Raw genomic sequence first — 17606 nt, 5'->3', positions numbered from 1 at the left:
GTATGTTTTTCGGTATCAATTAGTGGTTCCCGATCTTGCCAATAGTCTAGAGTATTTGAAAATTCTTAGAACCAGTCAAAGCGTGCAAGAAAATGATAGGCTCTTCCCCTACATCAAACTGAAAAAGAGGGGAATTATCAAGAACTGACTATGGGGTGGCTTTTTGGAAACTTAGTATGTCTTCTTGGTCATTAGTCGATATCATGAATAACTTTGATTTACATTTGCGGTTAGATTCCCATTTTTCATCACAAGTGTAATAGAGGCATTTCTTTCTCTTTTCATCCATTACAATTGTATATAACTACTTCATGTGTCACTGCTTCACATTGGAAGAAGGCGCATACGAGGGATTTGGCTTGAAGTATGTGGTTATACTGGTGCTTGGCCAGGCCAGTTTAACATTGGTTGGCTTGGGTAGCAACGGTGGTTCAACGTTATACAAGTGTCTGTTGCTTAACAGGAATCAGTATGTCGCTTTTAGACTTTTACCATCGACATGGATTCATTTAAAGACCCATGAAACTGTAGTCTAATAAAATTTGTGATTTCCTCTCTCAATCTAGACAGATATCAGTCTATAACGTATTCCCTATGCATACTATACAGTTTTTTGGAAATTGTCATGTATTGGAGATTGTATTCTTAGACAGGACTAACATGTTTCAGGTGTATCAATTGTCTCATTGGGGTTTCATGTATTGAAGGACCGAACTGCAACAAAATGTCTCTCTTAAACACGTCTAACGTCATGACTTTTCTATGGTTCCGTTGCTAAAAATATGACTCATACTACATTCTGGCATCACTAGCATCACTAGTAAAGTGGATGGGTTCAATGTCAATTTAAGTTACATCAGTAGTTTTGTCCACCATAAAGAAATGCTTAATGAATACAAATTAGCCCTCTACATATGTATCATCGAACCGGAGAAAATCAACTTTGATGAGTCGGGTTAGGGAACATATTGATGTTGGTGCTGATAGAAGGTCTTATTGAGGGGAGGGTCATGATGAGAAACATCATCAAAAGCCATGGGTGGGGTTCTTGTCCAAGAATAGACCCTTATTCTATGGATGTTAGTTTGTCTTTTGGCGTTGAAAATTCGATCCATATTGTTATTCAATTCAGCCATGTTTTGTTACAATGAAGCTTGCATGGAAGTTGTATATTGGATCACGTATTCGATTGAGGTTTCTATTATGTGATTAATCAAAGGTATTATGTGATAATTGAGGAGATAAATCAATATTTTGTTATCTCCAATTGAATATGGTATCTCTCTAATTAGGAAAATACAACTCTATTAACTGAAAATAAATTTAAGAAAACAAGAAATTGAAAAGAAAGCAATTATACATCCCAAACATGGTTTAACTAAAAAGATCTACATCTACTTTCGAAACAAAAAAAACTTCTAATTTTTATTATCAATAATGTTATAAGATATGCTTGAATTTATCCTTAGACGTATTTATTAAGACGTAATAAATAAATAAGGTGTAAAGTAATATTATTTTAAATAGACAAGAGTTTAAAGTAAGGATAGTCGTTCAACGGGCAAGTGAGATATAACGTCGATATTCTTTCTCACGTGTAATCAAACACTAAAAAAAACATAATCTCTAAAATGCGTTTGTACACTCAAAATATTTTTATTTCCTAATTTTTCAAAAAATAACTAGGTAACGATTCTAATAAGGATAGTCCTAAAAAACATTAGGAAAATAATGCTTTAAAAATATTTTCAAAAAAAATATTTTGAATCGTCCTAATTTTTTCATTTCCTAATTTAAAAAAACAAGTAAAATCCTTTAATGAACTAAACTAATAAGACTTTATATTTTAAATTCTACCTAAAATTTGATAAACGTGCGACATTCATAACAATATATATATATAATAATAATGCTTAATTTGAATTTGTTGAGTCGAGAGTTGTGGATAATTTGGATATATATGTGAGAGTAAATGGATATTTGAGTCGGATTGTGGGTTGACCCGCCCATAAATTTGAATAGGTTAAAAATAAAAATAAAAATGTTATATGTATGTTTCGAACGTGCAACCTAACAAACCAAGTAAAACTCATTAACTAACTAAGCTAATAAGACTTTATATTTTAAATTATACACAAAATTTGATAAAAACATGACATTCAAAATAATATAATCTATATATATATATAATAATAATAATAATGTTTAATTTGAATTTGTCGGGTTGAGAGTTTCGGTTAATTTGGATATATATGTGAGAGTAAACGGATACTTGGGTTGGATCTCGTGGGTTGACCTTCCCATAAACTTGAAAGGGAATACTTAGGTCGGATAGTGGGTTGACCTGCCTATAAACTTGAAAGTTAAAAATAAAATTAGAAATAATATATGTATGTTTCAAACTTGCAACATAACCGAATAAGTAAAATCCTTTAACCAACTAAGATATTAAGACTTTATATTTTAAATTCTACGCAAAATTTGATGAAAGCGTGACATTCATAACAAAATAATTTATATATATAATAATGCTTAATTTGAATTTGTCGGGTCGAGAGTTGTGGTTAATTTGGATATATATGTGAGAGTAAATGGATACTTGAGTCTATATCATTATTAACGAAATATTTTTATTTAATATTAGGATAAGAAATATCATTATTTTTATTATATTCATTTTTGTATGAGTATTAAAATTTTATATAATATATATATAGTTATTCAAAATTTAATTTACAATATATATATATATACACAAAATTATAAAATTATTTTAATAATCATAAGTGATCTAGAAGTTAAAATGTTAACATTTCATACTTAATATCAGGGTTCGAATACTTTTAAAAGTAATTATTATATGTGAGTGCGCAAACATTGTTGATGACCTAAGGGTTTGTCCACAGAGGAAATGTCGACTTAGTAAATCAAATATTTGTGAGAAAACATATAGGTTCCTCCAAAGAGGGTGATTTAGGGTCTAAGATCGTGTTGAAAAGTGTAATCGAATGTTAGAAATGCCTATTTGAGTAATGCAAACATTGGTGAGCAACCTAAGGATTCGTCCACAGATGGTAATTTAAGATCTAAGATCATGCCTAAAAGTGTAATTTAATGTTTAAAAATGCACCCTTAATAACCGCAATGTTCTTCACGGAGAGTGAGTCAAAGCTAAAAATATTCAAGACTAATAAACATTTTTATTAAATAATAGGTAAATTCACGTGCGATACACACTGAAAATATAAAAACAAAATAAATTCAAAAATATTTACAATAATTTTAAAATATGTATTCAATGTGTCTTATATTTAATAAATAACAAATAATTTTTAACTACATATATATAAAAGAGAAAAATAAATAAAAACTATTTTTATTAATAAATTTATATAATATATTTAGAAACATTAAGATAAAAAAAATAATTATTTTTGTTATATATAATTATTATATATATATCATTATTAACGAAATATTTTATTTAATATTAGAATAGGAGATATAATTATTTTTATTAAATTTTGTTTTTGTATAAGTATGAAAATTTTTATACAATATATATAGATATTCAAAATTGAACTTACAAAATATATATACATATACAAAATTATTTTAATAATCATAAGTGGTCTAGTGCTTAAAAGTGTTAACATTTTATATTTAAGTCCAGAGTTCGAATCCCTCTAAAATAATGATTATATGTGGGTGCGCAAACATTGGTGATTAAAACTTAAGGGTTCGTCCATGGAGAGAATGTCGGCTTGAGTAAAGCAAACATTATTGAGAAAACTTAAAGGTTCGTCCACAAAGGGTGATTTAGGGCCTAAGATCATGCTGAAAGGTGTAATCGAATGTTCAAGACTATTAAGCATTTTTAATAAATACTAGGTAAATTCTCGTGGGAAACATTGGTGATTAAAACTTAAGGGTTCGTCCATAAAGAGAATGCCGGCTTGAGTAAAGCAAACATTGTTGAGAAAACTTAAAGGTTCGTCCTTAAAGGGTGATTTAGGGCCTAAAATCATGCCGAAAGGTGTAATAGAATGTTCAAGACTATTAAACATTTTTAATAAATACTAAGTAAATTCACGTGGAATTCACACGAAAAAGATAAAAATAAAATAAATTCAAAAAATAAAATTACAATAATTTTAAAATATATATTTAATGTGTCTTATACTTAATAAATAACAATAACTTTTAATTAAAATAAAAATATTTAATTATTTTTATTATAAATAATGTTATATATATCATTATTAAAAAAAATAAGTTTATTTAATATAAGGATAAGAAATATAATTATTTTTATTATATTTTTTATGAGTATAAAACAATTATAATTATTCAAAATGTAACTTATAAATATATATAAGTACACAAAATTATAAAAATATTTCAACAATCATAAAGTAATGGCATTTCATACTTAAGACTATTATATGTGAGTGCACGAATATTATATGTGAGTGCGCAATCAAGGTTTTTCTATAAAAAAAAGGCATAATCAAATGATTAATTATGATAAAAATTGAGAATAATTAAAGTTAATAATATTTTTTTTCTTTTTTTAGTATTAAAATTATTAATTATATATATACATAAAAAAAATATTCATAAAATTATAATAAATATTTATTATTTTAATTTATAATGTTCCTATATATTGAAATTAATATATTACCGAGTTCAAAAACAAAACAATATTAAATAAAACAAAACATATTTATTTCTTAATTTTTAATAAGTAAAAAATATTTACTAATAAATATTTAATTAATTAAATAATAAGAATTTAGAATCAAATATTTTAAAATAATGATTTAATTTTCAAATCTTTTAATAATATTAACAATTTTAATATATTAATTAATAATAAAACAAAAACAAAAATATATATATATATATATTAAAATGGTTAATCTCATTAAAACTCTGAAACTAAACAAGTATTTATAGTATATTTTTTTAATTTTAATGTTTTCTTTTTAACATTGTAAAAAATCATTTTTATTCATTTATTAGAATTATTCAACTTATTAAAAAAAAGATCAAAATACAATTATTATCTCAAAATATTTATTTAAATTATTATTATTATTTATTCAATTAAGTATTTATTTAATAAATATTTAGTAATTTTATAAAATAAAATATATTATAAATAGTATTTTATATTTTGTAAAATAAAATCATTATTTAAAAATATTTAATTCAAATTTTTACAATTATAAATAATATATTTATGCAAATTAAAATTGTTAATTTTATTAAAATAATTAAAATTTAAAATATTTTATAATAAAATAATTAATTTAAAATGTTAAATATATATTAAAAATCACAAATATAATATTTTGCTATATATTTTATTTTTATAACTTAATATTTGTTTGTAACTATTAACTCAATATCTTAATAATAAGTCTAATAATAAGTGTGTTTGTTGATTATTTTTTTCCTTATTTTGTTGTGAGAGAGTATTTTAATAATATTATTAAATGATATAAGTTTAATAAATTAATATATAATTTTAATTATTTTATAATTATAAATAAAAGTTTTTCAAAATTTTATTTATGTGTATGTTTTTAAAAATAAATAACTAAATCTTTAATATATATAATTAAAATTTATTATATTTTAATAAATTATAAATTTATCTAAATAAATAATTTTACATTTAAAATTAAAATAAAATATGTAAGTTACATTTATTTATATTTATACTGTTTTTTATTTTTATTTATTTATAAGTTATTAATATATAAGGTACATTCAATAAATTAAAAATATTAAAAATAAAGTAATTTTAATATTTATAATTAATATAGAAAATAAAAAAAAATTATTACGCTAGTTAAAAACATACAAAATATTATTATTTTTCAAAATATATATTGATATATAAAAACATATACTTATATTTTATAGTTTTAATTAAAAAAATATTTTTTTATTAACATGTGTATTAAAAGAATGTGTTTTTAATAAATAATAACATAAATATATTAATAAATAAATGTATATATTTAATTTTTTATTATTATTTATAATTATAATTAATATTAATATTAAATTTATCAAATATTTAAAAACTATTATAAGAATATTTATATATGTTTATATATAAGAATTGAAAATCAAATATTTTAAAATAATGGTTTATTTTTAAAACCTTTTAATAATATTAACAATTTTAATATATATATATATTTATTTATTTATAATAAATTATTAAAAAATATAATGATTTTGTTTTTATATTATGAACTTATTTAAATTAATAACAAAACAAAATAAATATATATATTAAATGGTTAATATTTTTAAAATATTGAAAAAAAATATATATTTAAATATATTATTTAATATTTTAATGATTTTCTTTTTAATATTATAAAAATTATTTTTATTAATTTATTAGAATTATTAATTATTAAGAAATTTCAAAATAAAATTATTTTCTTAAAGTATTTAATAAAGTTATTATTATTTATTTCATAAATATTTTATTATTTTTTTAAAAATAAAATGTATTATAAATAGTATTTTATGTAGTTTAAATGTTGTAAAATAAGTTATTTAAAAATATTTAATTTAAATTTATTATTCATTTTTACCATTATAAATAAAATTTAAATACAAATACAAATTATTAATTTTATTAAAAGAATTATAATTTAAAATTTTAAATATATATTAAAAACAAAAATATAATATTCTTTTATTTTAATTTATAATACAATCTATATATTATATATGTATTACCTAATCCATTTTTATTAATAATTATTAAAAAATGTACATTATAAAAACCCTTAAATAATATTATTAAGTGATATAAAATTTTAATATTTTAACATATAATTTTAATTAATTATAAATAAAAGTTTTTTAAATTTTTTATTTATGTGTATGTGCTTAAAAATTAAAAAAGAATTCTTTAATATAAAATAATTTATTATATTTTGTAATATAAATAATTAAAATTTTATCTTTAAATAAATAATTTTATATTTATTTATATTTTTATTATTTTTAATTTATATATTTATTATGTATTGATATAAAAGTTGCATTCAATAAATTAAAAGTATTAAAAATAAAATAATAAAAAATAAAGTAATGTTAATTGTTTATAATTAATATAGAATAATAAACAAAATATTATTACTAATTAAAAACAAATACTAAATATTATTATTTTCAAAATATATATATTGATATTTAAAAATATATACCTATATTTTATAATTTTAATTAAAAACAAATTATAAATATTTATATTAAAAAATGTAATTTTAATAAATAATAACATAAATATATAAATAAATAAATGTATCTATTAAAAGTTTGTATCATTTTATTTTATGATGATACAAAATTATATATTAAATAATATTTATATTTTTTAATTAATATTTATAATTATAATTATAATTAATATTAAATGTATCAAATATTTAAAAAATATTGTAAGAATATATATAAGAATTAAAAATGTATTAAAAACATAATATATATATATATATATATATATATATATATATATATATATATATATATATATATATATATGGTGAAATGTTTTATTTATTTAAATTAATATAATAATTGAATTTTTAAATAATAATAAAATTTTGTATAATATAATTTATATAATTTAATTATATTGATAAAATTTAAAAACAATGAATATATATAATATAATATTTTTAAATTATTATATATATATAATTTATTTATATATATATAATTAATTTCTTTATATATTTTATAATGTTATTATATATATATATAAATAAATAAATGAATAAATATTAATATAGAGGATATATATATATAATTAATAAGAAAATAATATTTAAAACCATGAGCGATAATATTATAATTTATATAAGAAATGTGTGATATATATTTAAAAAAATTGAGTGTAATAAAAACAAAGACTAAACACAAGCAATTTGTATATTTGTAACCTGGAAAATTCCTTCCATAGCCTAGCACGTGTCGGTTGACAACCGACACGTGACAATATGGGGGACTCAGGGTGTCTCGAGGTTCGATAATTTCAACCTTGATTTGCATGTCGACATATTTTTAAAATAAAATATTATTTTAAAAGATTTTAATTGTACTTGGCCGCTTTTAAAATTAATTATGAAAAAATAATTAATTTTATTGAATTTTTAATAATCAAGGGATTTGTTATAACCAAATGACGATTTGATTTAAAATTCGGTTTAAATTAATTAAACTTGAATAATTTAAGAAAATGTTGTTTATTTGAAAATGAAGTCACCAATTGATTTTTAAAAAATTAATAAAATGTATGTGTACAAACGTACTTTATACTAGAGTTTCCATAGGGGTATATTATTTAATTACGTTTGGGAAAGGGTTTGTGCACTATGTCATCCGCACCCGTTGAAAACTGTTTTATTTTTTTAAAAGTTTGGCGATCAAAATATTTTTTTTATAACGTTTATTTTCTTTAAATTAGTAGTCTGAGGGTCCTAAATAGGGATAAGTTTGGATTACGTAATTAATTGTACAAAATTATTTAGAGGTGTGTACATGCGATTGTGTTTAAGAAGATTGAGTAAAGGACTTCAAAAATATCATAAAAGGGTGTTAGAATAAATTTCAAACGGAGCCTTACTTAAAATATTCTTTGGGAGATATCTCTAAAATATTTTGAGATCATTTTACAATATCTCGGGATTATTTAAAAAGGGATTGGGGGTTCCAAAATTACAAAGATAAATTTGGGTTTTGAAAAGTGGAACCAAACATGCCTTAGGACCGGAGTCCTAAGGGCCAGATCTATTTTTCTCGGTCAGGGACCAGAGAGACTCGGTCTAAACATATGGAGCTCTCGATCGGGGTTCGGGATACTCGGTCGGAGGACTAAAGTCCCTAGGTCAGGGTGCCAAGGACTCGATCTAGGTGTAAAAGTCTGTCTGCCCTTGACTAGCCTAGAACTAGGTTTCTCTATCGAGGTGTAGAAACCTCTCGGTCCGGGGCTAGTCCTGGGCTAGGATTCTCGGTCCTAGGTTTGGGAAACTCGGTCTCAAGATTGCACCTCTTAGTCCTAGGTGAAAATCCCCAGTCGGATTTCTCGGTCCTAGCTCAAGAACACCGGTCCTAAGTCTCATTCCTAATTCAAGAATATCGGCCATTGGTCTTGGTCATAGGTCAATTTTCTTGGTCTTTGGTCTTGGTCATGATTGAGGATCATTGGTCCTCGGTCCTACAAGATTTAATGCAAGAACACCAAGTGTTCTTCATTTAGTCCGAAAATTGCATGTTTATAAATTTTGATATATATCATGAAAACATGATTTGTAAGTTGATATCAACTTAGTTAGATGTTCCTATTTGTTCAATCGTGCCCTAAGACGATTGATTTTTCGAAATAATTTCTAGAGCAAGATTTGGGAACTTTCGAATTAGGCTATCTCATGACCTAATTCTTGTTCCAATAGCTTCTAAATGATGTTTATAATCAAACATGACCAAATAAGAACATCAATCAAACTCTATCACAGATTTCAAAACTGAAATTTAAACTTTTATTTTGAAAATTTTCAGTTCGATCAAACATGATCTAGATGTATGTTATATGATTGGAAATTCATTCTAACATGTTTACAAACATGTTAGGAAGTTATTTGTATCAAAATTTAATCTCAAAAGTTCAAGAACACGAAATTCAAATTTTCCAAATTTTCAAATCAAATTTGGATTTTTTTTATTGGGGTTGAATTGATGAAATCTCTTTTGAAAGAAGGCTTGGAAATCATCTAAGGATCGATTTCAACTATAGAAAGTACAAAATTGAACACTAAATAAGTTCAACCCGATTGAAATTGAAAAAAAAATCAATATTGAATCACAACATGAATCATGGGTGGTCTAGAAGATTACTTGTGATTGGAGAACACTCCTTTGATCTTAGAGAAACTTATAAAAGTTCTTGATCGAAGCTTAGAACACTAGAACAGTTTCTTAAAAAAAATCGTCGGAGCTTTAATGAAGATCTTCAAAAAGGTTGTATTTGTTGGATTTTTCGATGGATTGAAAGAAGGAAACCTATGGAGTATTTATACCTAAGTTAAGTCGGTTTCGAAGACGGATTCGTATTTAATTTGGCTTCTGAAGTTTATCCCTTCGTTTTCTGATTTATCCGCGTGAGCCTAGTTTTAGAGTAGGGTTTGAATTTAAACCCTAGGCGAAATTATAGCGATGGAGAGATGTGCACGTAAGCGAAGTTTGGAATGATAAGGATGAGAAACGACGAAGATGAGATTCTTGAAGATCGTCGGCGTCGAGCGCGTCTCTCCGTTGTTTGCGAAGAAGATGACCAAAACAACGTTGTTTCATTAAAATGAAACGCATCGTTGTGATCCGTTGGCGTTCCTTCAAGCGTCAGGCCTTCCCTTAGCATTTCAGCAACAGACGTCTCTTAATCCGTTGCAATCCGGGCACGCGTTCTCTTGGCTACAACCGACTACGTAGAGTATCCTAGTGCGTTGGATGAAGACCAAGCGCCCATTCGATGGATGAAATGTCTATTGTAGTCGATTTCTTTATTTTCGGCCACACTGGATTATCAGTTTTTATTTTTATTAAAAGGTTATTTTAAATCGAATTTTTAACCCTTTCTTACATTTTTCTTCACCAAATTAATGTAGAAAAATATTTTTGAAAACATAATAAAAATTATGTTCATTTATTTTATTTTTGGGTATTTTAGGTATTTATTTAATTATTTTAAGCCATAAATTAAACATAATTTATGTTTAAAATCATAATTCAATTATTTTAACCCTTTTTTGAGTTTAATTTGGGTAAAATAAATTTAATATTTTAGTCCCAAATTATTTTGATTTTTAATTAAATTTTCTAATTAATTATCACAATAATTATACCTAATTTAATTTTAACCTTTCCTTTTAATTATTTCGAATTAAAAAATTCAAAATATAATTATAAATTATTAATATTATTATAAATTGGGGTATACTAAATTTGCATGCTTACAAAATACCCCTTTCAAACCGAGTTTGAATAAAACAAACTTCGTTTTTGGAAAACGTGGGTCCGAGGTTGAACATTTGAAATTTGTAACCCAACTTATAATTAAGGTAGAAGGATATAATCTGGACAGAAACAAATGTTGGAGATGAATTATAATCATGATTCATAGGTCATATTGCTACAAGATCCTTCTTTATCTATTGAATCTTGTTGGAATAAACTATTACAATAGTCTTACTATATATGCATGTAATATAAAATTAGAGGGCTTTGGTTGGGAACAAATTTTTATTAGAGGGCTTTGGTTGGGAACAAATCTATATATATATAATGATGCTTAATTTTTAAAGTGTCCGGATTGTCGGGTCGAGAGCTGTGGTTAATTTGGATACTTGGGTCGGATTGTGGGTTGATCCGTTTTTAAATTTAAAACGGTTACAAATAAAATTAAAAATGTTAGAGGTATGTTTCGAACTTGCAACATAACAAAACAAGTACAACTCTTTAACCAACTAGACTACAAAGAGTTTATATTTTAAATTCAACACCAAATTTGATAAACGCGGGACGTTTTAATATTAATATAAGTTCAAGTTTTTAACTAACTAATCTATATATATATATATATATATATAATGATGCTTAATTTTTAAAGTGTCCGGATTGCCGGGTCGAGAGCTGTGGTTAATTTGGATACTTGGGTCGGATTGTGGGTTGACCCGTTTTTAAATTTAAAACGGTTACAAATAAAATTAAAAATGCTAGAGGTATGTTTCGAACTTGCAACCTAACAAAACAAGTACAACTCTTTAACCAACTAGGCTACAAAGACTTTATATTTTAAATTCAACACCAAATTTGATAAACGCGGGACGTTTTAATATTAATATAAGTTCAAGTTTTTAACTAACTAATATATAATGATGTTGAGTAAATAGATAATTGGGTCGGATTGTGGGTTGACTCACCCGTAATTTTAAAACGGTTAAAAATAAAATAAAAAATGTTATCCGTAATTTTTTTTCACGGTTTTTATATTATTACTCGTGTAAATGCACAGGCTAAATGCTAGTTTTTATAATAAATATGTTGGTTGACCGAATTGAGATGATAAATGTGAAAGAGGTTTTGTAATATGATGAGATTGTTGGAATGATAGTTCAATTGAGGATCAATAGATATAGATATGTTAGTTAACTGAAGTGAAGAGTCACATGATTAGTAATATGAGAAGTTGATTGAGAATAAGAGATAATAATAGTTAAATATGTAAATGAGATTGTTGATTGACCGAAATGATTAGATGTCAATAATATGAATGCTCGAAATTATATCAATTAGTAATTAAAAGACGAAAATGAGTATTATATAATTTGTATATGATAATGTGATATTTTGTTTATATCTTTAATTGTGTAAACGCATAGTTAATTATAATTCAGTCACGAAAGTGTAGAAAATGTTCGTTACTATTTACATGTAAATATTTATCTCGTCACATCTTATATAATATTGACGGTCAACTTCTACTACTCGGTCAACTTCTACTGCTCGAAGTATTGCATCGAGCCCAAACCTTATATTATTGTCATTCTAAAACTTAATATTTTTTTAATCTATTCTCAATAATCATCAACCCGAGAAAGAATGAAATTACCATTGATTATGAAGTAGAGTTTCAACAAGAGGCTTTTAAGTATATATACACTATTATTTATGTTGCAAGAGTTGTGACTCGTATATTGACTACTTAAAAAAACATTATATATTTCACATATATTAACTACCAACTCTGAATGTCATTTTAAGGATTGGTTGTAACTGGTTGTCAAAGTATATATATGATTCACATATGATTTATTTGAGCATCTCAAGTCTAGGGTTAATTCATCTTATTGTAGTCACTACGAGACACACCATCGACACTGAATTATTAATTACCATGAGATGTTTCGTGTGTTATTACAATCACTCGTATGTTCATTCAAATTATCAACTATAATATCGAGTTATAGGAACACTCGCTTAATCAAATCAAATAATGTAACATACATTAATCTTATCGGTTTAATCATGTCATCTTTCATTGAAACATATGATTAAGGATTATTTTGATATTACACGGTAGGTAAAATAATAAGCGACCTACTTTTATGATCATTAACATAATATTAAAACATGTTTTCATAGTATATCTTAAAGACAGTAGTATAAAATAAAGAAGTTGTCTTTAACTGTTAAGGTGATGGTCATTGATTGAGCACCTTTATTTAACATAAACTATCTTAGTGGGATACTTGGGTATATACTTAGAAGATTGAGATTTAGAGGGATAATTTATTTTGTCCAAACGAGAGGGGACTTTTCTGTTGCAAGAGACATGGAGGACAAATCCACATCATTCTAGCTAGGTTTCCCAAAAAGGAAAACTACGTTGAGAATTGTTTGTCCTTGGGGATAATTCTAGTAAGTTTGTTTAATGATAAGTTTAAAAGAATTATGAAAGAAACTTAAAATCCACATGTTGTAACGGTATACTCCCATCGAGCATGTTATGTGACAAATCAAGTGAATCAAAGGTATTGTGTGATAGTTGAGAAGACAGAGCAATTTTTTTTATCTCTAATTCAAGATGGTTTCTCTCTAATTAGGAAAATACAACACTATTAACTTAAAATAAATTTGAGACAACAAGAAATTGAAAAGAAAGCAACTTATGTTGTGAAAACTATCACTCGAAGAATGAAAAACAGAAATATAGCAATCGTAATGAATGTAGAACAATAACGTAAAAGCAATGAATAAACAAAAGAGTTTTACCCAGGTTCGAACCAACAATGTCCTACGTTCTATTTTTGGAGAATGAATTCAAATGTCTTAGGTTTTAGTCTTACCATTCTCTACAACTAGTTAATAATGAAAATATATATAAGTTTTTACAACTCCATATAATTGATTGAAGAAAGGGGATTGTTTGTGAAATTTGAATGATGGGCATAAGGTCGTTTGTGATGTCAATATGTGTGTTTCTTGGTGGGTAATACCCGGACCGAGCTTGGGAATGGATTGTTTGGCAATTGTGGCCCAGGGTTGGGAGATTGATTCCTCTGTTTGAGGTTACCGCTTCAAGTTGAATTCTAGTTGTCTCCATCTGAGCTTGTGAGACCTTCAAATGTGCTTGTGCAGCCTCCATTTTGTCCCTCGGTTCATAGATGAAAGGGATGTTAGGATTGCTAAGGGATCTATCAAAATTGGCAATGGGATGTTTTGAGGGAGAATTGATTTTGGTTAAGTTGATTGATCAGTTGTGGAGCACCAAGAATACTTGGAATTGGTGTCGTCCAGGGGTGAGTGGTTTGGACCAAGAATACTTGGAATTGGTGTGGTTTAGGGATGAGTGGTTTGGAATTGTCTTTGGATAGGAGGGATGCCTATATTGACGGATTCTCGAGTAGCTGTGGTCCGAATGAGAAAATTCATTCATCAGAAAAGAGTGGTTGAAAGTCTAAACATTTTTAGCCTTTAACAAATCCATAATAGACTTCCATCCTTTTTTTCTCCTAAACTGAAGATGTTTAGAAAGTCAATATTTTTGCTCAAATAACCCAACCAGCTCTTTGAGGATTTATTAAAAATCACAGATTCAAAATGGAACTAACCAAATGTTTCAAGTACAAAACAGAAACAAAAGACAAGACAATGCTTTAATTGAAAACAAAGTTCAGTCAATCAAACCTGCGGTTACAACACTCCTAAGAAACCCAATAGAAAGACTTGCCATATTTGAGAGACTAATAATAAACTACAGACCTTTAAAAAGACTCAAATGGTCTTCAAATGTCTCTCCATGTCTAATCTTGGCCACCGATCCATCATCCTCAACCTAATCAAAATAAATTATAAGCTCCTCATACAACCAACTCGCAAGATTAAAGCCAATTTAACACTCATTGTATCATATTTAATAAAAATTAAAATAAACTTCATACCCAATATTCAGGTGGGCGCATCTTGAGGTTGTAAGTTGAAGCCATGCTCATACAGTAGGCTCCTGCATCATGAACCACCAGCCCAGCTCCCTGTAAAGAAGAAACGGTCGAATCAAATATTGAGATAGCAATTTCTTATTATATGGAGAACTTAAATACCCTTTCAGGTGTCGGAATCTCTCTATCCTTTCCAAGAAAATCTGCGGATTCGCACACAGGGCCCACCACATCAAAAGTAGAGATCTCGGCTTCAGGTGCTGGAGGAGAAACCAGCTCTATGTACTGCATTTAAAATAAAGTTAGTATGCAAGTCAGGTAGGTCAATATTAGATTAGTAGTTCATACAGGTTTGTTTAAACGGATGAATTTTCATCTCTAATAAAAGATTTTTACCTGATAAGCACCATAAAGACTGGGACGGATAAGTTCTGCCATACTGCCATCAATCACAACGAAATTTTTTGTTCCGTTTGTTTTGACACCAGTAACACGGTTAACAAGGCAACAGGTGTTGGCAATTAGAGATCTACCAGGTTCGATAATGAGCTTCAGGCCCCTAGATAACACCAGCTCTCGAACCTAAAATGCAACCAAATTGAAATAAGTAAGAATATTTTTTATGCTTTTTTGGAAGAGACGCATCTTAGAAGAGTTAAATTAGCTTATTTGGAAGCTATTTCAACTCACAGTGATGCCCTCCACTTCAATCAAGGGACTTGTTCAATCTCAGATTATTTGAATAACCAAGTGGTTATTTCAAATAACATTGTTTGGTGTAATAAGTGGATTATGTGGTGGGTAATTTATCATTTATGGATTAAATTTGAGAAACTCACAGTATTGATGAGATCTCTGGGTGTAGGGAGAACGGCACCAGTGTGATAATAATCAATGCCCAATCCACCTCCAATGTTTAAGTAATCTACTTGGAAACCTTGTTCTCTAATTTGATCAATGTAATTTACCATAAGAACTGCAGCATCCCTAAATATATCAACCTGCAAAACCAAATTAAATATTTGAAATATTACCTCAAATAATATATCAACTAAAATAATGTGGTAAGACAGAAAACAAAAGAATGTCTAATTAATATCTTGACACCTTAGTGATGGTTGATCCGAGATGACAATGGGCACCCCTGAGCTTTAGTTCATTTGGATGCGCCTTCACAGCATCTAGAAACCATTGTAGCTTCTCGTTTCTAATGCCAAACTTAGAATTCTTGTTACCAGTGGCAACATAATGATGCACCTGTCAAAATTAAATAATATTTAGCAAAATATGCTTATTGTATGAAGTAAGTCCAAGTTTGTGGCCAAATGTCATTCTTGAAATATACCTGTGGGTCGACATCTGGATTTATTCGAAGCAAGACATTTACTGTTTTTCCAGAGATTCTTGCAGCTGATACGATATTGTCCAAATCAAACTCACTATCAACATTGACAAAAACACCAGCTTCTGCAGCCAAAACCAGATCTTCCAGCAACTTCCCATTACCGTTGAAAATACATCTGAGATTTTCAAAAATGAATTTAGATTCAAAGAACAAAAAGAGGACTGTACTGGCTCATCAAACTGAAGTCAAACAAACCCAAAGATCTTGCCTAATTCTTGAGATACAAAATCAAGAGAAGAACAAATAGGAAACTTGGAAGATTTGAAATCCCTATTATTTTGCAACTTCCTATTCTCTTCTACATAATTGCAGTCTTTGTATATACAATGCATTGCAAACAATTAACATTTACAACAAAAAATATTATGGCAAACAACTATCCTTAATTTCACTTTGCAATATAAATCATTGAACTTAAGAAAGAAGACCACAAATGTAAATGCATCTAATTTGTTTCTTAAGAGATGAATTATTAACAAGAAAGATCCAACTTTTGAAGACAAATTGTAGGACAATAATAATAGAAAAGGCAGGAAAATGCCAGTAAAGTAGAGGACTTGTTAACGAAAATCTCACTTTGTAGGATCAAAGCCAGCATGAAGAGCTAATCTAAGCTCATTTCCGCTAACCAACACACGCTCCACATCCAAGTTTCCTCAATGCTCCAAATCTTAAGGATTATTGTTGGCCTTAATTGCATAACCATAATCGAATCAAGCCCTCTAGAGCCTCATTCATAAGCCTGGAAGGTTCTGGTGATCTGAGGCTTGCTATAAAGATAGAAAGGCCTACTTCTCCACAGTATCCATAACATCTTGGACCTTAAGACCCTCGCAGAGAAAGGTACCCATCTCGGATTTGGTGAACAGGGGGGAGGGGGTGATCAAATTTCTTGATGTGAGAACTTTCAGAGAAAGTGTTTTTGATGGGGTTTCGGAAGATGAGAACGGCTCGGGAATAAAGGCTCCTCTGGATGGAGTAGAAGATTGAATGAAAGAAAAGGGCCTCGAGGAACCGAAAATCGAGTAGGATTTGAATGGTGAGTTATCGGTTTTCGATAGGGATAGATGAGGGAAGGAAAATGTGAGAAGCCGCCGCCATTAGCGAACCAGACTGAGGTCAGGAGTGAGAGACAGATGGAGTAGGGTTTGGATTGGGACAAAAAT

The 17606-nt window shown here is 27.0% G+C and overlaps 1 pseudogene; it reads right to left on the bottom strand.

Annotated features, from left to right (window-relative positions):
• Positions 1-14650: 14650 nt before the first annotated feature.
• Positions 14651-17606, bottom strand: LOC124911890 (annotated as a pseudogene).

Source organism: Impatiens glandulifera, chromosome 8 (assembly GCF_907164915.1).
Source record: "Impatiens glandulifera chromosome 8, dImpGla2.1, whole genome shotgun sequence".
NCBI classification, from domain to species: domain Eukaryota; kingdom Viridiplantae; phylum Streptophyta; class Magnoliopsida; order Ericales; family Balsaminaceae; genus Impatiens; species Impatiens glandulifera.
The sequence above is the reverse complement of the archived record's forward strand: the minus strand, read 5'-3'. Positions and strand labels throughout refer to the sequence as shown.